General features: G+C 50.1%; 1 pseudogene; it reads left to right on the top strand.

Annotated features, from left to right (window-relative positions):
- Window positions 1–367: 367 nt before the first annotated feature.
- On the top strand, window positions 368–5,316 carry LOC142844453 (BTB/POZ domain-containing protein 10 pseudogene; annotated as a pseudogene).
- Window positions 5,317–27,964: the final 22,648 nt, after the last annotated feature.

Here is a 27,964-nt window from a genome sequence, read left to right as displayed (position 1 = left end):
ATGTAGACGGGCTGGATCCTCTGACCCACGTGTGCCCTGACAGAAGTACAAGACCCATCCCCTGGCCGCTCTGATACATGTGGGAACATCCATCCAGTGTGCAGCTTCTGCAGAAGCCTGGTTTGCTCAGCCCCCTGTAGCAGAAGCAGAAGCATGCTGTGGAGGTGAGCTGCCCTCACCTGCAGCTCCCTCATCCTGTGCAGTTTGCTGGCACCAACAGTGTGGCCACCGGCTGGAATGCGGCTAGGGTTGGCCTGGAAATCGCTTTGTCAAGAGGTTCTCATACGACCTACAGACTGATGGAGCTTCAGCCGGCGTAGTAAACTTCCTAGGCTGAGAAAGGGGACAGGATCTGGCCTGATGCGCCATGCCTCACACAGCCTATGGAAAGGAACGCTTTGGCTCCACCCTCAGTGTGCGCCAGAGAACTCCAGTGTCACCTGTTCAAGAGCCTTTCAGCCCTTACCAGACCTGGTGTGGCGCTCGTGGCCTTTCCCATAATACTCGCAGAGCCCTCTGTGGATACTCAGAGCAGGGCTCTAATGTCCACCCCCAAGCAAGCTGCCTCGCTTGGGGCGGAACTCAGTGTCCTCTGGTGCCGCAGTCACCTGTGTCTGTCATTCTTATTTCTAAAGAGGGTCGCAGTTTCCCACAGCCTTACTTTCTTTGGGGCCATTGGATCAGTGTGCTACCCTGCTGGACATGAAGACCCTAGAGCATAAAGTGTCTCCTCAATACTTAGACAAAGAACTCTAGTGCCAGAGGGCCCAGCAAGTCCAAATGGTAGTGGGTGATGCTCAGCTCACCGGGCAACCAGAACAATAGATGATCAGTTGGCAGGTGTAGACCAGAGAGCCCAAAGCATCAGCAAAATAAGACCAGGAACCACGTAAGGAAGAGATGCCTGAGCCCCGACCAGTGACCAAGGAAAAGAAAATGCAACTGCTGCTTAGTGAGAGGGACACAGCCCCAGCCTTTGATCCACAGCAGGTACTGACTGGAAAACACACTCTCAGGGAAGTGGGACTTTAGAGGGGGTTCCAGAAAGAACCATGAATTGAAGGGTAAGATGGATATGACTTTCCTTCCAGAACCAACCCTGGGCTCTGCTTGTCACTGTTCAAACACTGAAAGGCCACAGACAGCAGGGACAGAAAGAGGCCACAGCCCATTCCTTATGGTGCTGGAGGGGGGTTTGCAGAGATGATGGGACGGTGATGATGGTGGTGGTAATGGTAACAACGACGGTAACCATGCTGACAATGGCTGTGAAATTGATGGCTATGGTAAAGATGGTGGTGATGATTGTGTAGGTGGTGGTGAAGATGATCGTGGTGTGAAGATTATGGTGCAGGTCATGGCCGTGGTGTTGGAAAGACGCCTAAAGAGAAGAAGAACTGGACCCCTTTTTTCTTGGCCTGTCTCCTGCCTGCTAAGTAAAGGCCAAAATGACAAATCCCTTAAGGGTCTTCTTGGTCCCAGTGCTTCCAAGTTGACCTGGTTGGGGGGTCTCACTCCTGGGTGCAGAGAACAGCAGAACCTCCAGGCTAGCAGTGTGGGGTGGGCAATGGGAAGCCCTGAGACAGCATAAAGACCTGAGGGAGTCTGGAGATGACAAAGGAATGAGAAGGACAGATGCCCCAGGACCCCACGTTTTTCCATGATGCAGTCATTGTGTGGGACAAGGAGGCACTACCCTAGCTCGAGGACATGGAACCTTATTGCCCAAGGTTTCTCTTGGTTCTGTGCCTCTCTGGACCCAGGAACCTACTCAAATCCACATGGCCAGTGCCCCCCAGACCTGCCCAAGAGGGAAGCAGCAGGCACCTCATTCTCACTCATTCACTCTTCCCACAAGGCCTCTCCTGACCCTGAGAATGCTTAGCTCATCAAGCTGTCTTATCTAGTCTCACAGTCAGACCACCCACCAAAAAGCCCAGGCCGGGAGCCAGTGGACAAGACACAGCCCACTGTCCCCACCAAACCCCCATTCCCATTATGTCCTGGATCACGCTGTCTGCATCTTCTGCCTGACAACTGACACCTCTGGTATCAGGGGACAGCATCCAGGGGACCCACAGGGTCTGCTGATAAGATCGCAGCCTCCATCCAGAGCCTGAGAGGTCTCTGATAAGGTGACAGGCTGAGAGGGATGGGAAGAAGATAAACAGGACATCTGGGAGTTGACCAGTCCAGAGGAAAGGGACACCGAGTGACAAGACCACAGAGAGTCCCTAGTAACAAATTCCCTCAGTGCTGTCCAGGATTCAGCGCTCCATTTCTGATAACAAGGAGCCACCTGTCAAGTGGGTGGCCGGAATGCAGACCCTGGGAAACTCAGCAAAGACACCCCTTGCCCTCTACAGACAGGGCGGCCTGTGGCATCGGACAGCACCTGACAGATTCTCACATTCAGAGGGCCTGGTGGTTTCTGAATTTTAACTAAAAAATGTTTAACTATACAAGTGTCTAAGGGGCATGAGTCAGCGACAGTAGTCTCTGTCCATCTCACCCAGCATAGGGTCTATCCTGGGACCAGGGCACACCTTAGTACGTTCCCAAATAGGCCAACCTAGCACTGCCCATACTTGGTCCCCAGGAGCAAGGCTGCTGGTCCATACACATCCTTGCATATCCTCAGAAGTCAGGAGGTTATCACAGAACCAACAGGAGACCAGACAACCAGGTTCCTAGGGGGTATGATCAGAAGTCAGGGTATGCAGTTTATAGCCAAGGCTCCCGGCAGTGTTGGGAAGCAGGAAGCAGGAGGAGGTCAGCCGCCAGAGGAGAGGACAGCCAAAGGGGTCTCAGGGAAATGAAGGCGGGAACTGTGGGAGCCTGCGGATCCTCACCCTCTGTTCATCCTTCTAAGGAAGGTTCAGCAACAGTGTACCGGAGGCCCTGAGCTCTCTGCACCCTGCAAGAGCTGAGAACCTGAACCTGCCCATGCTCCACAACTCTGCGTAGGAGAACTGACCCTGCTGGGCACCTCCTGCCAGACCACTGTCTCCCATGACAGCCCAGCACCCTGCACCTTGCCCTGGTCCTATCACAAACACTGGAGACCCCACCCAGACCAGGTGATAGTCACGGGAACAGCAGGTGACTCTGCCTACCATACTTACGTAGAGGCCCTGGGGCTGCCTGTGTCCTGAGCCTCACCCTTGGGGCTCTCACTGGGGCATATCTGTGAATGTGAACAGCACCTGGAGTGGTGAGGGTCCTGAGGGTAGAGGGAAAGGCTCAGGACTCATCAAGATGGCGCAGATGTCCTGAGAGCTCATGGGTTGCTGGGTCCATGGTCCCCTGGCATACACACCCTGGTCCCAGCTCCACAGAACCCCCAGGTCCCTGCCCACAAAGCCCCCTGGATCTCTGAACAGTTTAAGACACTGAGCAAAGGCACATGGGTCACCCAGAATCTAAAAAAAAAAAGAAAAGAAAAGAAAGTTTCTGGCCCTAGAATGTGGAAGTCGGGAAGGCCTGCGTGTCATGTCACAGGTCAGCTTTTAGGAGGGCTGGGGCTTCTGGATCCCAGCTCCAGTCATAAGGAGATACACTCACACCACTGGCAGTAAATACACCGACATAGACGCACACACACAGGACACATCACGTAGTGTGCACTGACGCCTTCAGTGGCATGTCTCAGGCTGCCCCCTGTTGGTGAAATGATACACTGGCACCAGGAATATTTCAGCCACCAGCCTCATCCTGGCCACAGAGCAAACTCTCCATTATGAATTCAGGGACACTGTGGGCCACTACTGTGAGCCTGCTTGTTCTAAACATCACTGCAGTCCAGGTTCAGGGGCCCAGGACCCTCTTGAAACTACATCTCAAGAAAGTCCACATAGCTAGCAATATTTATCACGACACTCTTTCAAAATTGAAAATAGAAATGCTTACATTAATTTTCCTAAAGATTACCTTTGTAAAAATGCAGGCACCAAAGGGGTCTGGCTGAACTGCAGGATGTGATCTCCCTGGCAGCATGATGGAGCACACCTATGATCGCACACAGTTCTGAGGCAGGAGGATTGTGGCGACAACCCCAAAGAGGGCGCATCACAACAGGGCAGGTTTTCTGAGCAGGCTGCACCTCTATGAGAGAGAAGGAAATGGAACACCTACATGCCTAGCTGGCGCTGCCTCCCATGTTGCTAAGGGAGGAGTCGTCCACACTAAAGTGAGTCTGCATGGTGCTAGTGGGGGACACGAGCGATCAAGAGATGATAGACGAAGGTCAGGTGACCAGTCACGAGATTCATCTCACGAGCGAGCAGAGTCTCAGCTAACTCCTTGTGATCGAAATGGGACTTCACCAACACGACAGCACCATGTTGATCATCCCCGAATGGCTCCTTGAGCCATGCTGGGAGCCGGAACAGAAGCAGCAGTCTGTTGAGCTCAGATGGAAGCTGTAAGACATCTGGGGAGAAGGTGCTCAGAGCGTGAGGACATCTGAGCTCGGGACACCAAGAGTAGATAGCACCAGATTTGTCGTGGACCCGGCAATTTTCACTGCACAGCCAAATATCATGTTGGGCAGGATGTTTGGGTCTGGCTGAGAACATAATTAATTTCACACGTCCCAATGAAAAGGGAGAGTATGCGGTGGCAGAAGGAATTGGGTTTACTGTGTTTCAAGCTATTTTGGATTACTATAAGACAGGAACCATCCGCTGTCCTGATGTGGAGATCTCAGTGCCCTTCCGCGCGAGTTATCAAATGATGGTGCTCATAGACAATTTGAATTTTATCTGGAAGAAGTGATCCTCCCTCTCATGGTAGTAGTGCCCCCAGTGGGGAACGAGAGTGCCAGATAGCGGTGCTCACGGATGATGATGTGGTTGATTGGGATGAGGAGTGTCCGCCACAGATGGGAGAGGAGTATTCACAAATTATCTATAGCACAAAATTACATAGATTTTTCAAGTTCATTGAAAACAGAGATGTGGCCAAATCAGTTTTGAAGGAGAGGGGTCTTAAGAAGATGAGATTGGGAATCGAAGGCTATCCTACCTACAAAGAAAAAGTAAGGCCAGGAGGTCGCCCGCAAGTCATTTACAACTACGTCCAAAGACTCTTTATTCGAATGTCCTGGGAGAGGGAGGAAAGAGTCGGCATGTAGACTTTCAGTGTGTGAAGAGTAAATCTATCACCAACCTGGCAGCGACTGCTGCAGATGTTCCCCAGGACAAGCGGGTAGTCATGCACCCTACTCCACAGGTGGATGAGCTGGAGATCCTCCCCAGCCACCCTGCCTTGGGCATTAATGACCTCGATCCTGAAGCCCAGAATCCAATGCTGTGACGCTGCTGTTCCTGAAACCATAGCCTGCTACTCTTCACAGTGACGACGTACCCCTCATTCTGCACTGCCAGGCCATTTCTCTTCATTGTGAGATGCACGTGTTTAGGATACTGCAGTGCAGGCTTTTAAAGACCAAAGGTAGCTGAATGGTTTTTTAATGAGTACAACTTTAGCATCCTGGTTCCAGTTCTATAAATGTGTTTGTTTACCAGTAGGTTTGTGGAATTGGTTCTTTGTATGGGGACAGTCCTTTTCCACACACCTCGGTCTTCTCGGAAGTCATGGGAATTGGCAGCTGGGGTACGTTAACTCATCATGCCCCAGATAAAATGCAGAATATTAAGAGTTGCACTTTATAGATGGTGGTTAAATGGAGCTGTTGCAGTCATGTTAGAGTGGTGGTGCACATAATAACACAAGAGCACAGTATAACACAAGAGTATTCCTTAGTACTGCATGTGTAGTTGGCCCACAAGAAGCAGGAACATATTTATCTTGAGTTTGTTTGAGTGACGAGGAGAGGTCTAATGCTCCTGATGCTGGTTCACTCATCTCCAGAGCCCTGAACCCCTTTACAGTGAGTCATGTGTGGGAAGGGTGAACATCAGGAGATGGTTTAGTGTTCAGTCTGCCTTACCCTTAATCCGTTCAGATATTTATTTACTAACGCTTTATTCTTAAGAGTTATGGGATAGGAAAATGAACTGTTTGCTCTTCATTTACTAGATGATTGTAATCTTGAGTTTTTCATCAAAATAAAATTCCATTGTTTTAATGTTTCTGACCACTTTGAAAGGAAGAAAGAAAGAAAGAAAGAAAGAAAGAACATGTGTTGCTCTAGCAGAGGATCCGGCTTCAGTTTCCAGCACGTGGTTGCTCACAACCATCTTTGACTTCATTTCCAGGGGTTCCGATGCCTTCTTCTGACCTCCACAGGCACCAGGCGTGCATACGGTGCACATACAACATACTTACGTTCAGGTCAAATATTGATACACATAAAATAAATAACTTTTTAAAATGTGCTCAAAGAAAAGGAAAAAATAGTCTGTGCTTCCAGGCAGTCAAAACACGATCTGCTAAAATCACCTCTGTCACCCGCTGACCCTGGTACCATACATATGCAAGCCATTTCTCCCTGCGTGTGAAGCTCTGGTTTCAGGCGTGAGGTGGGCAGACTTGAACCCCTTTTCTTCGTTGCCTTCACTGTAAAATAGGCTGACTTCATTCAGACCTTTGTAGAAGAAACATTTCTCTGACAGAGTCCCCTGAATGCCCTTGAGGAAGGAACAACAGCGGAGAAGAGCCTGTCCTGAGGGCAGGCGGGCAGCTCAAGCCACACCTCCGGGAGGACAGCGAGAGGATACTCAGAGTGACAAGCATTGAGCTTTTAGCCTCTTCCTTCCTCCTCTGTAGAGCCCTGCATGGGCTGCCCTGAACATTACACATGTTCATCCCCCTGTCTCAATGCTCTTCCTCCTCCTCTGTTCTCCTCCCACACAGAGATCCTGTCTCCTGCCTTGAGAATTTAACTGCTCAAAAATGAGGTATGTGTGGGTACTGCCTCTCCACAGTCTTCCCGGGGGGTAGGGGTCTGGCTTCCTAGAGGCCTGGACTGGACTTGCCTACTTATAGCTGGAACTGGAATGCTGGAAGCAGGAACAGACGGATATGCACATCACCCTCTATACATTCATGTAACTGTGGATACAGGACTGCACCCACGATACACATGTTATAGCGGCAGAAAACAGAAACATGCATGCCAGCTGCCTGGTGCCAGCGTAAGATGCAGCTATCAGGAGGCAGGAATTGTCCATACCCTTTGTGCGCCATCCCTGCAGCTCTCCATGACTGTAGTGACACTGAAGCTATAAACTGAAGCAGACACCCATGTATGAAATGTCTATGATCATGCATACATGACAGACTGGCTGTCAGAGCCTCCACCGCAGCCTTGGAGGGAGGGGACCATGAGCAACTGGAATTCAGCTCCCCCAGGCTGCCTGACCAGAAGGTAGCCCTGCACCCCGTCAGGTCCCACAGCACCTATAGCCTGCATGAACCAAGGCGGCTGCCACATGGTAGGCAGGGCTGACCACCTGCTGTCATCCCCAGAAACTCCGGGAACCCCACCTGCTCACATCCCTCAGGAGCCCCAGGAACCCCAGGAACCTCAGGACTGTCTCCTGACTTACATTCAGGGTGACAGTGACGCTGTAGTCATTCGTATTTCCTTGGACATTTCTGATTTCCATGCTGACGAAAGCCAACATGGGCTACCGGGTCTTAGGTTTCAAGTCTTCCTCTACTGGCTCCCTGATGGTCCTTCTGAACCAGCAGGCTTCAGTGAGGCATCTGGAAGGCCAGTGCCACTGCAAGCATTGTGTACCACAGGACTTTGTATACCATGAGCCCCTCCTCTGAAGGACCGAAAGACTAGAAGACATCTCTGATTGACCCCAGACCCATCGTGATGGTAGCCATAAGCCAGCCTTGGTGGAAAGCAGGGAACCAACCTCTCCATTCCTATAAACCCCAAGATGCCCGAGGGACATCAATATATTCAGGACAGAGTCCCTACCTGCTCTTCTCTGTGACCACAGGTGGTATAGTACTGCCCACCTGAGTCTGACCTTGCTAGCCCCCACAGAGACAGCTTCCTTGCACAGCTCAGGACTCTTCCCTACCTGCTCCTCTCTGTGACCGTAGGTGGTATAGTACTGCCCACCTGAGTCTGACCTTGCTAGCCCCCACAGAGACAGCTTCCTTGCACAGCTCAGGACTCTTCCCTACCTGCTCCTCTCTGTGACTGTAGGTGGTATAGTACTGCCCACCTGAGTCTGACCTTGCTAGCCCAGCTACAGAGACAGCTTCCTTGCACAGCTCAGGACTCTTCCCTACCTGCCTTCTTTCTTGTCCCACCCCACAACCCAACAACCAAGGTCATTGTAGCCATGATTTATCTTTCTGGTTTCACACAAAACAATGAAGTGTCTACACACTCTGGCTGCACTTGCTTGGATTTAAGTCAACATCAAGAAGTGAGAAGCATGGTTCATCTGTCTTCTTCCATGTTCACCTGATCTCACAGTTATCCTGGGTCTGGAAGCCCACTGAGCCTAGGGCCTAAAACCTAGTGACTGGCCAGCCTCTGAGATCTCCTGGCAACAAGCCTGATGCCCCATACTTTCCAGAACCCACCTCCCAGCAATGGCCACCAGGGGGTGCTCACCGCACACTAGACACCAACCAAAGCAAACTCAGACTATGGGAAAACTGACCTGCCTGGTACAGGCAGCAGCAGTAAGGACCTGCCTGAAGGGTTTCGTGAGAGCACCCCAAGCTCCACCCTGCACTGCCCCCACCCACCACCCACCCCACCAAACCAGCCAGTTGTGTGTTGATTTGCCTCACTTTGGACCAGCCATCAGACCCGTCCCAGGAATAGGCTCCTAGGGGAGGGCTCCAACTTGTCAGAGAGCCCTGGAGACTCGCAAGGTGGCCAGAGCTGCCCCTCCATACAAAGTTGCCCAGGCTGACCGTGTAGTAGGGGTCACCACCTCCCTCCTGCAGAGAAGAGGGGTAGGAAAAGAGAGTGTAGACCTATCCAGTCAGTCTGAATAGGCCAGGGCAGCTGAGTCCCATTTAGAGCCTTGCCCTTACCTGGAGCTTCCAGACCCGCCTCTCAGCCTCCCCACACCACCACCACCACCACCACCACCCATGCAAGACCTGTGAGGAAGACAGGTGTTTGATGGTAGGCCTGGTTTTCATAAAGAAAGCCCAGCTCCTATTCCAGCTTGTGCTGGGCTTTTCCAGGGATGCCAACAAGCATGGAGGGAGACTCTAGGCTCCCTCAAAGTCTCCTTCCTGTGTGTTCTCTGCTAGGTGATCGGCCAATAGCCTCAGCTCGTCTCCTTGCCAGCAGACAAAAGAGTCCCTCAGGCCTTAACCTGTTTCCATCTGCTCAGGAAGACACACAAGACAGTGGCGAGGCTAAAGTGAAGGTGCTTGGGGTTGGGGCAGGCATGGAGGACTTCCACAGAAAGCCCCCCCATTCCAGGAACTACAGCTTCCTTGGAACCCACCCCACCTCCCAAGAGAGAACAGCTCCAACATGTGTGTGCCAACTTGACCCACCATCCTGACCCTGGTCTGAGGACTACTTACCGGCATGTCTGACCCCTGACATCTGTCAGGAACCCCAAAGGCCCTAGGAGCTCCAGGTACCTCTTGAGGACTCGAAAGAACCCCTGCCTACTCAGCTGGGTATGCAGAGTGGACTCAGCTCTCTGGAAGATGCTACTGTTCAACATTACTTATCAGACGTTCGGAATAATGCGTTCCGGGAAGTTCCACAGCTATATTTAGCCTGCTGGTTTTCCATGCCAGCAGACATCTCCCAGAACCTGCTTTAGAGGAAGGAAGTGAGCCCAGGCCCCTGGTACTCTGTCTGTGCACAAAAGCCAGGGATAGGGTTCCTAGAAAAGGCCCTCACCGTAGAGATATGATTGGCCTCAGTTTTCCTGCCTGTAAAGCTTGTATCAAGATATCCATATGGACACCCACCCACTCACCTCCAACATCAGCAGACTGAGCTCAGGAGGCAGTCTTCTGACCACACCAGAACATCTCAGCGCCCCAACTGAACATCACCCATACACACACACGCGCACACGTACACACACACACAGGCACACACACAGGCATGTGCATGCACGCGCACACACATGCACACACACAGGCATGTGCATGCTCGCACACACACACAGAGGCATGTGCATGCATGCACACACGCACATGCACGCTCACGCACACACACACACACAGACAGAGGCATGTGCATGCATGCACACACGCACATGCACGCTCACGTGCACACACACACACAGAGGCATGTGCGTGCATGCACACACACACATGCACGCTCACGCACACACACACACAGACAGAGGCATGTGCATGCATGCACACACGCACATGCATGCTCACGCACACACACACACAGGCATGTGCATGCTCGCACACACAGAGGCATGTGCATGCATGCACACACGCACATGCACGCTCACGCACACACACACACACAGACAGAGGCATGTGCATGCATGCACACACGCACATGCATGCTCACGCACACACACACACAGGCATGTGCATGCTCGCACACACAGAGGCATGTGCATGCATGCATGCACACACGCACATGCACGCTCACGCACACACACAAACACGCATGTGCACGCACCATCCCCACTCACTCTCTAACATCTACAGCTGGTCCTCAGAATCTTCAAACCGGGGCAAGGCTGCACAGATGAAAGTCACTACATCCTGAGTTGCCAGCAGTGCCCACTTCAGACATCCAGGATCCAGCAGGAGACTTGGGCTCCCACCCAACATGACCTCAGTTAGGCCACCTGCCTCTGCTGGGCCTTGGTTTCCACTTTAAGAGTCCCCAGCCAAGGCCGTGAGACCTTGATGCGTGTGCTGTCTGATGGGGCTGGGAGTCCGATGTCTGAGGACCCCTGAACAAGTTGCATAGCCTGTCTGGGGCCTCTACTTTCCTAATCTGTAAAGCGGGGGCAATACTTCCTTATAGATAGGACAATTGCTCCCCAGGTATCCTGGAACTTGCTAACATATTACCTTAGGTAGCAAAGGGATTTCAAGGATGTGACTGTTTAGGACATTGAGGAAAAGTGGTAACATCAGGTCAGCCAGTGGCAGGGACTGCACAGAGCTCCAGTGTGGGGGAAAAACCGCACCGACCTATCTAGCCTTCCCAGAACACACGGGGGAGTGCCTAAGCTGGGCTGAAGGGTAGGTAGCACGAAGGTGGGGTTCAAGGCTGAGTATAGGGCAGGTGCAAAGATTAAACTGTTTTAGAGACAAGCTTTCCCCAGGTAGGCCAGGCTGGCACCTATGATTCTCCTGCCTCAGCCACCCCAGGAACGGGGTTACTAGTGTGCAACATCACTGCGGGCAGGAGATTAAGTCTCTGTGAAGCCCCAGGCACTGGGAATTCTCTAGAGCAGTGGTTCTTAACCTTCCTAATGCTGCAACCCCGTAATACAGTTCCTCGTGTTGCGGTGACCCCCAACCACAAAATTATTTTCATCGCTACTTCATAACTGTAATCTTGCTACTGTTATGAATCATAATGTAAATATCTGAGTTTTCTGATGGTCTTAGGCAACTCCTGTGAAAAGGGGTCACCACCCGCAGGTTGGGAGCCCCTGCTCTGGAGGATCCCCCTACCTGCATACCTGTTATTTAGTTAACAAGAAGGTGACAGTGATTACCAGCGCACTCCTGCCCCTAGGGCAACTGCATGAGGTGCTTCCCTGGCTCCTGTTCTATGAGTCCAGATTTCCTTCCGCCTGCTTTGGTCCAGCGTGAGAAAAGTTCTCTAGGTTATGATGCTCCACAACCCTGTTACGGGAGGTCCTCCCACCCCTCCAGCCTATCGCCGCTGAGATACCAGCCCCTTGGGGCGTGGTCTCTCTCCCTTTAAAAAAGCGGCCACTTCCCTCTCCTCTCTCTCTTCACTTCCTGCTCCGCCGGTGACTTGACTTCCTTCCTGGTTATGCAGAGGGCTGACAGTGATCTGTAAGTTTTTTCCCCTTTAAATAAATACCACCCTATTAATCATAATTCCAAACTGGTGTGGCATTGTTTGTGACTTACGCCTTCATTTGGCGTCCAACGTTTGGTTTTAGAACCTCTCCCGGCTCGCAGCCGCGAGTTCGGCTTGGCGGCCGGAAGTTCGGCTTGGCGGCCGCAAGTTCGGCTTGGCGGGCGCTTGTTCAGCTTGGCGGGAGCCCTTGCTTCCTCAGCCGCTGCCTGTGGATTTAAACTCCACAGGCCCGCGTAGTCTCTGCCCGCCTGGTTTGCTCTTTTCTGAGTCGTTTTTAAATCTCCCTTGCAAGCACAGCTCTTAAGTGGCGCGAACCAGAGCACGCGGTTGCTGAAAGCTGCAACCCCTCAGGGTGACTCTGTCACGTGGAGGCATAAGCGGCTTCCAGGTTGCTCTTCTCTACCCCTGGATTCTGGTTTCTGGTTCCATCTCTGGAATTGATTTAATTACATTTACTTTGTTGAGCAACTTACATTTTCCAGTTTTTAACAAATACTCTGCGGACTCTGAAACAGGACCGTGTTTTCGTCGAGACTTGGCAACAGCGCCACCTGCTGGATAATAGGTAATATGGCAGTTCCCGTTTCTAACGCGAATTTTACTGTTCTGGTTACCAATACAATGGGTTATATCATGCAAGGTTTATATGACTATGGGGATAACTTAATTTACTGGTTACTAGGTTTTAGTATTCTTTTGCATATTCTATCATTTAGGAAGATCATGGCACTCCTAAGAACCATACAATCTTTACTAGAAACTCATGCAGGTCAGGAGATTAAGGATTCAAAAGAGACAATAATAAAAAGACTTGAAATGATTGAAGAAATGATTGGAGCTGGTGAACAGAGTAATAAGGCACAAGGACAGGATACAATGCCAACACCAGCTATTAGAACTGGCTTACCAAAGGTTTTAGCAGCATACCCTATACTTAATTCTGACAAAGCGTCAACTTCTAAAGGCTCAAAGGGAGTCAGAGAAGCTAGATGGACGCCAATAGCAATGAATGATCTAAAAGAAATTAAGCAAGCTATTGTTAATTTTGGCTTGCACTCTGCATACGTAAAGGAAATGATAAGGACTTGGGCTTCTAATGCTAGAGCTACCCCCCATGATTTCCATCAGTTAGTGTCTGCAGTTTTAGATAATGGACCTTCCTTGATGTTTGGAATTTATTTCAGAGAAGAATCCAAACATATGGAACAGCAAGGAAGAGCAAAAGGTATTGAGGTTTCCCAAGACCAAATTCTTGGTGCAGGAGAATATGCTGATCCACAGGTCCAAGCTCTTTATGATGATGAAGTACTGTGTCTATGTCACCAAGCAGCTTTAAATGCTTGGAATAGGATACAAGATCCAGCAAAAAGGGTTGAATCATATACCAGAATTAGGCAGGGACAGAGAGAACCCTTTATTGACTTTTTGCAAAGATTAATTAAGGCTCTGGACATAGGGGTAACAGACCCAGAAGCTAGACGAATACTTCTTGAATCTCTAGCTTTTGAGAATGCAAACATAGAATGCAAAAAGATAATTGGGCCTTTAAAGTCTAGATCAGCACCTATGGATGAATGGATTCAGCATACGATGAATGTTGAGACGTTTAGCTATAACGATGAATCTTGGGTAGGAGAAGCGATTTCCACAGCAATGAGGAGACATCAAACTGCCAGGTGTTTTAATTGTGGTAAATTAGGACATCTGAAAAGGGATTGCAGGCACAGAATTTCTAGGAATATTATCTCCTCTGGGAATGACAAAGATAGGAGACCTAGGCCTTCAGGTATATGTAGGAGATGCGGTAAAGGCCGACATTGGTCCAATGAATGCAGGTCAACAACAGACAAACAAGGCAACCCGATACCGTCGGGAAACTCCTTGAGGGGCCTCTCGCAGGCCCCCAAGCCAACAGTGGCCCAGTCATTCCCAGTCACAGTGGAGAACGTGCCTCACCAAGAAAATTAAAAGCTCCAATTTCTGCTGTAAAAAGTAATACTGGTCTAAATGATGAAATCCATGTGGAGGATGAGTCAAAAAACCCAGTTGGACAGAGTAAACGTATATTTTGGCAGACTTCTATTAATGATCAAAGACCAAAGCTAAGAGTCTGTATAAATGGCACTTTTATTGAAGGCTTATTAGACACAGGTGCGGATGTAAGTATCATTACCCCAGAATCTTGGCATCCGAATTGGCCTCTTAAAGAGGTAGATGTTCAGTTCCTGGGAATTGGAACCCTATCTCGTGTAAAACAAAGCACAAGATGGGTTGAATGCATAGGGCCCGAAGGGCAAATAGGAAGACTAAGGCCATATATAGCCAATATTGCCATAAATTTATGGGGCCGTGACCTGCTACAGCAATGGAATACCCAGATTAACATTCCTGTAGTTCCAGGAACTCATAATTCTGGGAAGTATATGATGAGGTATTATGGAAAAAGGTCACTAGCCATTCAGGCTGTACAAGAACATACAGCAAATACCAAACCTTTAGAGGTACCAACAGCCCTACCTTTAAAATGGCTAACTGAGAAGCCAATATGGATCAAACAGTGGCCTCTAGCTGAAGATAAACTACAGGCATTGGAACAGCTGGTGCAGGAGCAACTAGATGCTCACCACATTGAAGAATCAACCAGCCCTTGGAATTCTCCTGTGTTTGTTGTAAAAAAGAAATCTGGTAAATGGAGAATGGTGACAGATCTAAGAGCTGTCAACAAAGTAATTCAACCTATGGGCTCACTACAATCTGGAATTCCTTTGCCTTCTCTGTTACCAAAAGGATGGCCTCTTATAGTTATTGATTTGAAAGATTGTTTTTTCACTATACCGTTACAAGAAAAGGATAGAGAAAAATTTGCCTTCACAGTGCCTACTTATAATAATTCTCAGCCCAATAGGAGATATCAATGGACTGTCCTCCCACAGGGTATGCTCAATAGTCCTACACTGTGCCAATATTTTGTAAGTAAGCCATTGGAAATAATTCGTAAACAATTCCCCAAGTCCATTATTTATCATTACATGGATGACATCTTGTTATCTGATTCAAATAAAGATACTTTAGAAAGGATGTTTGAAGAAGTAAAGAAAGTCTTGCCTAGGTGGGGATTACAAATTGCCCCTGAAAAGATTCAAAGAGGAAATTCTATTAATTACCTAGGTTACAGAATAGGGTTAGAGAAAATTAAAACGCAAAAGGCACAAATTAGGAGAGACCGGTTAAAGACTCTTAATGACTTCCAAAGATTGTTAGGAGACATTTCCAGTCTACGACCAGCTGTTGGGATAACACCTGATCTAATAGTTCATTTAAACAAAACCTTAGATGGTGATAAAGATTTGAATAGTCCAAGAGAACTGACAGCTGAAGCAGAAAAGGAACTGACAATGATTGAGGAAAAATTACAGGAGGCACATGTGGATAGGGTGAACCCAAATCTTAGCTGCATCCTAGTCATATTGCCTTCCAGAATTTCTCCTACAGGGATTCTAATGCAGAGGGAAGATATTATTTTGGAGTGGATATTTATACCTAATAAACCAAGTAAAAAATTAAAAACTTATGTGGAAAAAGTCTCTGAATTAATTATAAAAGGTAAGCTGAGACTTCGTCAACTAGCAGGTATAGACCCAGCAGAAATTATAGTGCCTTTTACTACTGAAGAAATAAAAAAGTTATGGGAAGACAATGAACCGTGGCAAAGAGCTTGTGCTAATTTTTTGGGAGAAATTAATAGCAACTATCCCAAAAGTGGTAGACTTAACCTCATAAAAAGAACTTCTTGGATTCTTCCTAGAATTGTACGTGATGCTCCAATAACTGGAGCCCGTACGTTCTATACTGATGCAAATAAATCAGGGAATAACAACAACTCCACCTGGTTGATATGACGTCAGATACTGATAGCGCTACAACAAGACCTGCTTTGGGTACCAGCTGCACAAGACAGTTCCAACTTGGTTAGCTGAAATGGTGCACATCTTGTACAACATTCTGGCCAGACCTCCACAAAATACTCAGAGACTATTTGCAATTTTAAAAGACATTGATCTTGAAATTTAACCATCATTTTACTTTCACAGGATCCCCCAGAAAGAACGTCGCCCCCATGACAGCTGGAAGTAATTCTAGAGGACGACGTCCCCTCTCCCAGTAAAGTTTGCCCTTGGGTTTAGGGACATCATTTAGGGGTTGATTATAATTAGTATACGATTGAGGGTTGGGGGAGGAATTTTATAAGCTCAGGGATCATTTTGAAAAAAAAAAAAAAAGAGGGATGATGGGATAATAGATTTGTAATTGTGAGTTACTGTTTTTAGACAAATATATTGGTATAGATTCTTGTATATTGATACAAAGTTAAATTATATTGACTATTGTATGCATGCATGTTTCTACCTTGTTTAAAACATTTTTATGTATTGACATATATTGTATTGTATATATTTACCATATTGCTGTGTACATTTCTACCTCTGATTAAGATACTTATATAATGTTTGTGTATTGATATATATTTACCTACTGCAATGTATATTTGTACATTGTTTATATTTGGAGGTCATTGTCCTCATTTGTTTCACAGTTGTTTATTGTCTTAATCTTTAAGTTAGATAGATATTGAGAATTATATAGACTAATAGTCATCTAAGTTTGTCATTTATAATTAGACTAATCAGGTTCTTTAGATATATAGAGATTATACTCAGTATAGATAGATAGTCTTCAACTTCTTCAAAGAGCTGTAGAAAATGGCCTTTAATCTAACTCAGAGTTTTGTGGTAGTGAGACACAATTGCTCCTGGCAACACCACTCTATTCCCGAGAGAATGTTGAGCACCAAAGACACTCCACCTGGAGCCTTTCCTTTTGGCAGAACTGGCCTTGGGGCAAAGAAATGCCCATACCTCAACCACTGACAAAGATACAGAGCATGCATCAATGGATAAAACAGGGCTGTCTTATCCTGCCAAGACAGGGTAAGATAGTTTTGAAAAGTTGCTTGCCTTTGAAAATGGTGTGTCAGTTATGTTAGGCCTTAGCCAAAGTTGGTTGCTTCAACACTGCTAATGTGACTTTGGGTGATTGCCTAGGTAGCTAGTTGTCTCTGTGATTTGTTGCATGTTTTGGAAGTTGTTTTACTGAACTTCCTAATTAACCAGGTAACATTATTTCCCTTCTCAGATCTTCGATGGGGTTGAAGACTATATAGATGTAGTTACTTTTCTCTCATGACTTGGCCAAGTTATTTATTATACAAGACCTAAGCTAGTTAGAATAGGATATTTGTACTTATTGTATATAATTTCATAGTAGGTTTAGAACTCTCTTATTTAAACAAAAGGGGGAGGTGTTACGGGAGGTCCTCCCACCCCTCCAGCCTATCGCCGCTGAGATACCAGCCCCTTGGGGCGTGGTCTCTCTCCCTTTAAAAAAGCGGCCACTTCCCTCTCCTCTCTCTCTTCACTTCCTGCTCCGCCGGTGACTTGACTTCCTTCCTGGTTATGCAGAGGGCTGACAGTGATCTGTAAGTTTTTTCCCCTTTAAATAAATACCACCCTATTAATCATAATTCCAAACTGGTGTGGCATTGTTTGTGACTTACGCCTTCACAACCCCAAGACTCAGTTTCCCTAGAATAACAATCCGGCCAGTGTGCAATCACCTTATGGCTCCCCAGAATTTAGTGGGGAGTGAGTGAGGAAAAGGAACCAGGGATGAGGGACAGAGCAAGGGCTCAGAAGCAGGCATGAGACTGGAAGGGACACGGGGACAAGAGAAGAGGCCAGGTACAGGGTTCAGGGTGCATTTGAAGGCTGGGGTGAAGGCAGGGTGCAGATCAAGGGTGGGTGGGGCCACAGGGCAAATGTTAGTGACAGATGCTGCAGAGAGGGGCTGGACACTAGGCAAGGGGCTGAGCAAGGAGGCTACCCGGGGCCAGAGACTGAACTGTTAGTGCCTGGGGTTCAGGGAAACCTACAAACCGCCACCTTGGCTGAAGCCCAGTGCATCCTGGGATCTTGAGGATACCCTGAAGGATGTCACAGCCCACTGCTGCTGTCTCTTCCCTACAACACCCATCCTCTTGAAGGGGAAGACCTGTCCCGAAGGCCTATCTTTTTACGGCAGAACGTGGGGCACCCTGTAGATCACAATTCGATCCCACCACACTCACACACCAGCCCTCGCTCAGCCTGGCGGGAAAGTGTTACAATGAGGAAAGAGGCACAACAGCTCTGATGGCAGTGGAAGAGCAGTGTGACTCAAACCAGGCTCACGTCAGCTTTCTTAGATCTGTCTCCACAGTCTCCGGGGCAGGAGTAGCCAACCCCTCCTGGGAACTGTGCCTAGCAGGCCATACCTCAAACTCTGCATTTAGGCTGTACTCCCCACTCTGTAAAATGAGGGGCCCATGTCCAAGGGACAGCGTCAGCTGCTTTCTCCCCAAACCTGAGACTCCGTTTCCCCTGCAGTAACCAGTGGGTGGTAAGGGGTATGGGCTCATACGATGGCTCAGAGCCAGCTTGGGTTGTCCTCTCTGGCAGACCTACCTGAGTCAGCTGCAGGGAGGGAGAGAGGGATCTAGAAAGCACAGCTCGGGTGCGGGGCCATCACCCTGACTTTATGGCTGGCAGAACAGGGTGAGTCACCATCTGTTACAGTCTGTGCCATGCACCATCTCAGGGAGGACCCTCGACCTCCTGCCCCAACCCACCCACACCCAACCGCTAAGGCAAGCCCTCCATTCCATCTGCATTTGGGATGCTGCAAAGGTCAGAGCAGTCTGTGCTGGGAAACGCCCTTCTCACGGCTGTGGCCCGGCTCAAAGTCCACAGCTGCCTGTGTGTTGTGCCAGGGCATCTTCCCGGGAGGCGTAGGCTCGGGCAGAAGCCTTCAGGCAACAGTGTGAAGAGCCCAAGTCTGGAACCTGGAAAGACCCAAAAGAAATCCACAGAGTAGGCAAAGGGACTCTCAGTCCCTGCAAACGGGGTAACTGTTAAAAGGCGTATGACGTCACCCACGCAACTGGCGAAAGTGTGGAATTGAAAACCACAACTGGAAGGAAAGCCGGTTCTCAAGCTCAACACTGTGTCCCTCAGCACTTTTAGAAGGGACCTGACAGCCTTGGCTACACAGCCGTGTTGCTGCTGTCCCCGGGAAACCCACTTGTGGGAATCTGTCAACTTCCCAAGGGCAGGCAAGCAGACCACAGCACAGTTTACAGGCCCTCAAAAAAACAAAGACCGAATGCACTTGGGTACCCACCTCCAAAGGCACAGTCCCTCACAGATTCCAGCTCAGCCTTAGGACACCCATGGAGGAGTGGGTCAGCTCTCAGAACTGGCTGGGCTCTGAGGCATTGAGGGGGAATAGGAGAGGAGAGAATTCTCAGCTCAGTTTATAACTCCCCTTCTCTGGACTGCTACCGGAGCTGAGAAACTTCAAAAGGAGACTCATGGAGGGCCCTACATCTTCCAAACAAAACACCAACCCTTCAGGCACGTCCAGCCTCCTCCCTCATCTCCCACCACCAGTCACCCCAATTTTAAGTATTCAGTTATTGAACCCCTCCACACGGGCTTCAAGGCCCTTCACACCAGCCCTAACCTCGTCCCTCTACCCTAGTAATACGTCCCCTCTCATCTCACATGACAAATTCCCATGCATACATCAAAAACTTACTTAAATCTCTCTCCACTATGAGGGCAACAGATAAACTGTTTGAAGACCTTCTGGCTGGAACGACAGGTAACCCTAAGGGTTTCTAATTTTTTCCTTTTGGAGGTTAGATCGGGCATGTCAGAGAATCAGGGCAGCTGGCCCTCCGCAAGGCAGAGTAGCTACAAATAGAAGAGGTGGGGCTTTGGGGTCAGTGATGATGAGCTTCCTGATACAGGGCTGTCCCAGGAGTGTAGCTAGGGTGTGTAGGGGTCAAGAGCAAAGGGACCAGTGTAGACAGGACTTGCGTCCCAGAAAGATGTCCTTCGCCCAGAGGACCCCTTTGCCCCCGTAACTCCAGGAAGAGCAAGAAAAATGGCTACAGAGAAGGGAGGTGTTTATTCTACCTTGGACTCCTTCTGCATCCGTGGGCAAGAAAAGGTGGCCAGGCAGAACAGAGGATTAGAAGTGGGAACAGCTCTGAACACGGTTTTGCCCAAGCAGAAGCATCATCAGGCTATAGGTAAAGCCAACGGAGGAAGGGCTCACCCTCCACTCTGCACACAAGTTTCTCCTCCATGCAAATCCTCTGTGGGCCCTCTCCCTCCTCTGCCAGGCTTGTTTCCACAGAACAAGTTCACCTCCCTTCACAGTGTCTGTGACGTATCAGCCCCTGAGAGGAGGACACAGGAACAGAGGCCTTCAATGGGAACCAGAACCTAGAGGAGGTTGGGAAGCCCCCACCAGTACAGCTGATAGACAAAGTGAGAGATCAGGTCCATCTCCCACCCCCTGGGCACCAGCAGGCCCTGTCCTGTGCAAAAGCAGACCAAGGGCTAAGCAGGCCACATCTTCCACTTCCAGCTCTGGAACACAGCCATATGACGTGGCGTGATGAAACCAAGGTCCTGCTCAAGTCCTTTAGTCAGTGAGTCATGTGGCCCAGGCTTCGAGGCAGAGACGAGCATTCTGAAAAGGGCATCTCACTAGGAGAGATCTGCTCTTACAGTGAGATATCTGAGCCAGAGTTTGGGTCAAGGCAGATCCATGGAGAAAAGTAGGCAGCAGGGAGCCATGGGGCCTTCAAGCCAGGATGGCCACTCCCTTTCCAAAGAGTGACTTCTCACCTTGTACCAGTCATGGCTACCAGATGTGGGGTTTGGTTGGTTTGTTTGTCTTGTTTTGTTGTTGTTCTTAATGCAAGGGTCTCGAACAGCTGAATCTGGCTTCAACTTTTTCAAGAAGCCAAGGATGACCTTAAACTTCTGACCCTCCTGCCACGCCTCCCAATTGCTGGGAATCACAGGTGTGTCCCACAATCCTTGGTTTTGATACCTTTATTTTTCTCATAAATCTTTCCAATTTTTAAAACACAGTGGAGCGTTCTGTATGGCCTCCTGTTTAAAAATCAACCACAGCACAGGATAAAGGCATCCCCAGGAGAGATACCAGGAATGGGTGGGCGTCTCTGACCCCCACAAAGCCCCCTACAATCCACAACAAACTCCCTACCCTCTCCCCACAGCCCCCCCATGAACACCACTGTCTGCCTTCCTGTGCCTCCACATACCTTGCACCCCACATGAGGCTTGGGAGATGCTGCTTCTGTGTGCTCAGAGGAGTATCACCCTGTCACACACACACAAAGAGCATCAGAAGGCTAGAAGAGTTTGCTCACCCTGAGCCGTAACAGACATAGACAGCAATCCCCAGTGATCAACGTGCCATGTGTCAAGCACTCATTTAAGCCCCCAGAGTCACCAGCTAAAGAAGCTAGGCCACCCGGGGCTTCTTTCTGTTTGAGATCCAACTGACGGCTGGTGTCAACTCTGGCGCCACCATGCCAATGGGGTAGGCTAGTTCTTCAACTCGCAAGATGCCAAAAAGCCCCCTTATCTCTCCTCCAATGGAAGCTGGACCAGACAAGGGGCTCCAGGACTAGGAGAGGTGAGAGGCCCAGGTTTTCTAGCAAGATACAGCTGCAAAAAAACTCTGAATCTGGAATTGTACTGCTGTAGTGCTGACAAGAAATTCCTCCACAGGAGGATGGGTTAGGTGACCTCCAGACAGCGTTCAGAGGCAGGCACAGCCTGGGACAGACTTTAATGATGGCAGGGCAAGGCAGCCATCGTGGAGACCAGCCAGGGAGGAATGTCCACAAACCTGTCAGCCCTGGATGGGGAGTCACCAAAGTGGGGACAATCCTAACCCATCTGGGTGACTACTTAGTGAGTTCTGGACAGGTTGGATGCTTGGTGAGCAGGAGGGGCAAAGCCGTGAGACTGTCTTCCCACCTCTCTGCCTGGGCACTAGCGTGTTTCAGGTATGAATCTTTTGTTTCCACACAACAGCCCCTCTACAGTTAGGACTGCATGAACTTCGTACTTGATCACTAAGGGAGGCAGAGCAGGACCCAACTCCAGCACAGAGTCACAACCCACATGGATAGGTGACCCCCAGAGCCATCCTAAGATGCCATGCAATGGCCCTTGCACCTTCTCTCAGGGGCATGGACCGAGGTAGAGCCAGCAAGGAGCTTGACAAAGGTGACATTCAGCTTCCAGCTCAAAATTTCTGTGCAGTACCTCACCATAGGCTGTACAGAGGCCCATCTGCGCCTTGCACTGTGGGGGACAGAGGCTCTTAGCAAGGCTCCGGCCATCACCTGGGCCTTCCCTGGCTTCAGCTGCCTTCTCCCACAGGTCAGAGGCTCCCTGCTGCCTGGGAATTATCTCTGGAGTATGAGGTTTGTTTGGTCTCCTGCCTGCCAATCCCTGGGCCTGTGGACTTGTATAGGGACTTCAATGTCGGGGTACCACCCCGCCCACCAAGCCCCTGCTCACCAGGAAAACCAGACCTTTGCTCAGGACTCCAGAATATACTCATGTAGTCTCAAAAGCCTTTTAGGACACCATGTCAGGGTTCAGTAGATCCTGTTGGTCCATCTGGAGAGCAGTGTCCCAGCTGACTGCCCAACCATGAGTGACTAAGGAATAGGCCATTCATCTATCCCAAGGCTGAGGAACGGCCACCCAGACTGGTGCTCAGAAATGGGCACCAATCGGCTGTTCCCAGCCAGTGTGGGTGCCAGGTGTAGGGCAGGAAGTGGTTGTACCTACAAGTATGTGTATGCGTGTGAATATTGGGAGGCTTCAGATGTGCATTCATGTGAGTGTGGGCATGTGAAGGTCCATGCACAAGCAGCTCACACAGGTGAGCACGCATGCTCATGTGGGAATGACTATGAATGTAAACGCGGCATGCATTCACATGAGTGTTTACACGCAGGCTCAGCCCCTTGCATCCTCCCTCTCAAACCCTAGCCCTGAGCATAGAACTGTTCAGTTCTTGAGAGCTGCCCGCACCTCTGCGTGATGGAACTCAGACAGGAAGTGAAGTCACAAGAGGATTCAGGAAACCTCTCACTTAGTGTCAGGAACAATAATCTTCCCTCTCTGTTCAGACTGGCAGTCCAATCTACATGGCAAACCCTGGACACGGGGACTAGGCCTGTCTCAAGGACACACTTTCTTTCATTACGTGTCTTATATGACATTTAGAATGTCTACAGCCAAACCTATAAAAAATACTGCTTCCCTTCATCTCTCTTACTAAGGTATTCACACACTGTTTATTGTAAAAGAAATATATTATTTACAGTCGTGTGTGTACACACACATTCCCACATGAGCATGCGTGTTCACCTATGTGAACTGCTTGTGCATGTACATTCACATGCCCACACATACATGCCCAGGCTCACATGAACGCACATCTGCAGCCACCCACACATTCACATGCGCGTGCACACACAATGCACACATGCGCGCACGCGCACATACACGCACGCACGCATGCATACACACGCGCGCGCACATGCCCAAAGCTAAAGCATGAGAATGAAAGGCAGGCGTCAGTTCCCCGGCTGCTCAATCACCCTTCTATCTAGACTACTCGGCGCTTCGGAAACCTTTTAACTTCCTTGGGTTCACGGCTCAAATCTGGCCCCACCAACAGGAGTTGGTTGATGGCTTCTGACACTTCCGGAGTCAGTACACTAAGCAGACACAACCAAAATACGATAAAACCCTGCCCCTGGCCCCGGAGACTGTGGTCTTGAGGGACGGGAGTTCCTGGGCTGTCCTCCCCCACAGACCTGGAAGAAAGCAGTAAAGCTCCCCACAGACACCATGGAGCCTCCTCGAAGCACTCGGGCTCAGTCGGGAGTGGGAGCCCCTCTGGGTGGGATTCTTCAGGAGCAAAGTGAGAAGCAGAGAAAAGAGAGAAAGAGAGGGAGAAGAGGGAGAGAAGGGAAGAAAGTTTTTATAGATAAGAGCACAAGAGAAGGCTAAAATATGCTTCATACCACGTGACTGGCACCATTCTGAGCTCTGGCTGCACTCGGATCTGCACCCTTCCCCCTCCCCCAAGCCCAAACAGCTCCAGGTCTCTCCAAAGTAAATCCTGTCCTGAAGCTTTAGTAAGGTCAGGAAGTTGGGGAGGAACAACCTGACATGACTCACATAGACTGCCTTGCCACAGCCTGTAGCCAACCCAGTCCTGCACAGCCCAGCACAGGGCAGCTGATCAACCGAACACTTGGAAGTAACAATGGGAGTAAAATCCGTTTACATCGTAAATTACCATCAGCTCATTTGGGGGTTCAAGTGTGCTCACCAGCCCTTTTTACATCCCAGGGATGGTCTCTATAGGAATGTGGCTAAGGTTGTCACCGTGAGGAGACAGAGGGAGCAAGCTAGGGTAGTCCAGCTGGTGCGTGGATCACCTAGGTAGTGGAGGATATCCCCCATGCAAGTGGGATAGACGCTATCTGCCCCGCAGTAAATCCCTACTAAATGCCTCCCACCTAGGGCCTAAATTTAGCCCTCACCTACTCCAAGACAAGTTTCTGAGCTGACCTGGGAGTATCCTGGGCTGGAAAGTCCCCCAAGTATGCAAATCAATCAGCAGCATTCCTTGCCTCACCTAAATTCTGGCCAATCCCACTCTGAAAGTTCTGTAGCCGCCGTGAGCCTAGGAGTTGCTAAGTCATTGCTGTGCCGTCTTCCCCAGTGTTCTCTATCATAGTTCTGAAGTGCACAGCAACCAAGAACAGCTCCCCGTTTTCCAGTGCCCTCTCCTGTCTTAGCTGCCAAGCTCTAAGACTGGCCAGATGACTTATCGTGGGAAGACACGCCTCCACCGGACCCAGGGACCTGGTGGGCAATGAGCGCTTCAGAAGGTACTGCGTTCAGATTCCTTCCCGTGGGCTCCTGGGCAGGATAGAGGCTTGGGAAGCAGCAGCCCCTTGCAGACCACCCTACTTGCTGACCCTGAGAAGCATCCATGAAAACCCTCAGCGTCCCCTGTGGGCCTCAGCAAAGCTCTACAGAGAAGACAGGAGAGCTTTCCCTTCACTCAGGATCACCCTGAAGGTTAAGGTGAGGCCAACTGGCTTCCCACTCAACCTGGAAGAGGGATTTCAGAGTCTGCCGTTCAGCTGCCTGGAACCTCTGCCCAAGGGACTTCTCTTGTAGGAACATAGGATAGGAGCTTCTTGCCACCAAGCCTTTTACAACTGTGGGGTTCTCAAGGCAAGAGTAGTAGCTGACGTCGGGCATCAAAGTCACTCCAGAAGTGTGCTATGCCTTGTTCCCAGTCCAAACCAAAAGTCTACTCACTCACATCATACCAATTCCTTCATAGTGCCAAGATGAAAGATGCCTGGGGTGGAGCCTGTGGTCCCCTCCCCTGTGCCCCAGCTCAGCCTTAGAAGGACCTTCCACACACACAGAATATTTGTCTGCTGAGGGGAGGTCACTGAGAAAATGAGTGGACTCACATGGGACAGGGTCTGGCTTATTTTTGATAGTTTGTTTGTTATTTGGGTTTTGAGCCCGTCTCGGGCCGTCCAGACTAGCTTTGAACTCCTAATCCTCATGGCTCTACTTCCTAAGTGCTAAGATTATACATGTTTTAAGGTTTCTAGAGTGGAATCTTAAGTGGCAGTTTTCAATTTTAATCTTTCTCAGTCCAGCTGGAGCCCACTGCACAGATGCCAACCCCCACCCACCTTTTTACTTATTTATTTTGTTTTTTCAGGACAAGGTTTCCCTGGGTAGCCCTAGCTGATCTGAAACTCTCTCTGTAGCCCAGGCTGGTCTCAGACTCAAAGATCTGCCTGCCTCTGCCTCGCAAATGCTGGGATTAAAGGTATGTGCCTGGCGTCCCTAACACTACTTCAGTCAGGGCAAAGATTCACCTGGCAGGGCAGCATCATCATCAGGCTGGTTGGTGACTCACTTCTCCCCAGCCTGGTCACCGGGTGTCCAGGGTGAGGTCACTCTCTGGGAGTTAATTTTCAACTGAGAGCCGTGAGTCCAGCAGCCTTGTCCATCCTCAGTCCAGCTCAGGGAACGCCTCTCCGGGGATGTGACAGGCCTACCCTCCCTCTCTTTTCTCCATCCCTGAAAGGCACATCTCAAAGCCATCCTGTTCTGTAACGGTGCATTTACTGCTTCTTCAGTTTAGAGGGACGCCCATCCAAATACAAACTCACCTTGAGGTGTCTGGCGGTCTGGTGCGGCAGCTGCCACGATGAAGGCTGAGCGGTGTCAGGAAGGGCTTTGAAGGTGGATTTGGTCACACATGAAGGACAGTGCCCCTGAAATCCACCTTCCCTCCTGCTCCCATCTTCTCCCAGCTGGCTCAGGCTCCGCTGGCTCATCTGCGGTGTGATGCGTGCAAGGCCATGTTCCCGTTTGTGGGAGCTGACAGTCACCGCCAGCGGCAATGGAGCCCTCCCACTCAGCCCACAGGCCACTCAGGGCTGCAGGCTCCTTAGACAGACAGGGAGCTCACTCAGCCCTGTGGGTCCAGCACCCGTGGAATAGGCGAGCAGCAGGGGCCAGCAGTGACTGTGGAGTAGAGCAAGGACCAAGGAATGCTGGCCCTGGGTTCAAATGCTGCCTCTGCCCGGTTATATCCCTGGGACTGTCATGTCCAGTCTCAGTTTTCTCACCTGGAAAGGAGGCATGAAAACTGCCCGCCTCACTGGAATGCTTAAAGAGTTCAAACGAGGCAAGTCCCTGTGTGAGGACAGGCATGTAAGAGCACTAGGGAAATGTCTTGGGGGTCCCTGTGACAAAAGCGTCTGTGGGCTTGGAGGGAGCCAGACAGAGAAGGGGCACTGAGGATGACGCCTTGCTCTGAAGGTTCCTTCATTTCGGCTCTGGGCGCAGACAGGTGGCTCTGACCCACTTCTGAGGGCAGGGGTCCAAGACGGTTACTCATGTCTGAGCGTAAACATACCCACAAGAGGAACACATCCTATGTCCCCAGACACAGCAAATCTAGACCCTCCAGATTCAGCACCCCCAGGCTCCACTCCTCCTCCCAGTTCTCAACCACATCTCTCAGCCCTCCCTTGTCTCAACCAGTTCTGCAGTCCTTGAAGGAGCCCTAGAATCCTCTGTAGGCCCAGAGGGTGCCAAGTTCCTGAGACTGAGGCCTACTGGGGTCAACAGGGAACCCCACTGCCCCACTGAGGAGACAAAGAGAGGGGAGTTGAGGAGCTGAAGAAAGTAGGTGGGGGGATGGTAGCTAGCTTTCTCACCCTAGGGGCTGGGCAATAGTACTTACTGAAGGCATAGCCCTGAACCTCCCTGAGCCCCCAGGCTACCATAGGAAGTAAAGGAAGATCCCTAGGCCTTCTCACAGTTCCCAGAGCTCTTATGGGGAAGGGCAAGAGTAACCTGTACCCAGGGAGGAGGGGAAGTGGGTGGGGGAGCAGTCCAGTCCCAACCCCACACCTAGCCAACCCTGCTCTTAGGAGTTTCTTCCCTCCCCCAGGTTAAACTAATGCCACTTCTGTCTGCCCTCAAAGTCCAGGGGCCACAACCAGCATCCCAGTGACTACAGACAAGGTGTGTGCACAAGGGCTCCACCTAGAGGCAGCGACCAAAAGGTTCCCAGTCCCAGGCCATTCCCACTGCAGGAGCAACGCTCCTGTAGGAGCAAACACAGCCAGAGTGTGATGCAAGCTGCAGGCGCCTAAAGTCCCTCTAGGGAGTCAGTCTAGAGTCCCTGACGCCCCCTTATCCCCCTGAACAATAGGACCGTTTTCTTTTCCTTCGATAAATGTGTCTGCGCTAACAGTTCCCAAGCTCTGCAGCGGGGAGGGGGTGGACTGCCGGGTAAGTGACAGCTGGAAATGAAACCCAGATCCTGTCAGCCTGGCAGGAGGTCCCTCTCCCCGCCCTCCAGCTTGGCCACTCAGGCCGTGGCGATCACAATGCCCGCAGTCCTGTTAACTCCAGGATGGTGGAATTCAGCTCT

This window comes from Microtus pennsylvanicus, chromosome 2 (assembly GCF_037038515.1).
Source record: "Microtus pennsylvanicus isolate mMicPen1 chromosome 2, mMicPen1.hap1, whole genome shotgun sequence".
Classification (NCBI taxonomy): domain Eukaryota; kingdom Metazoa; phylum Chordata; class Mammalia; order Rodentia; family Cricetidae; genus Microtus; species Microtus pennsylvanicus.
This window is presented reverse-complemented; position numbering and strand designations above follow the sequence as displayed.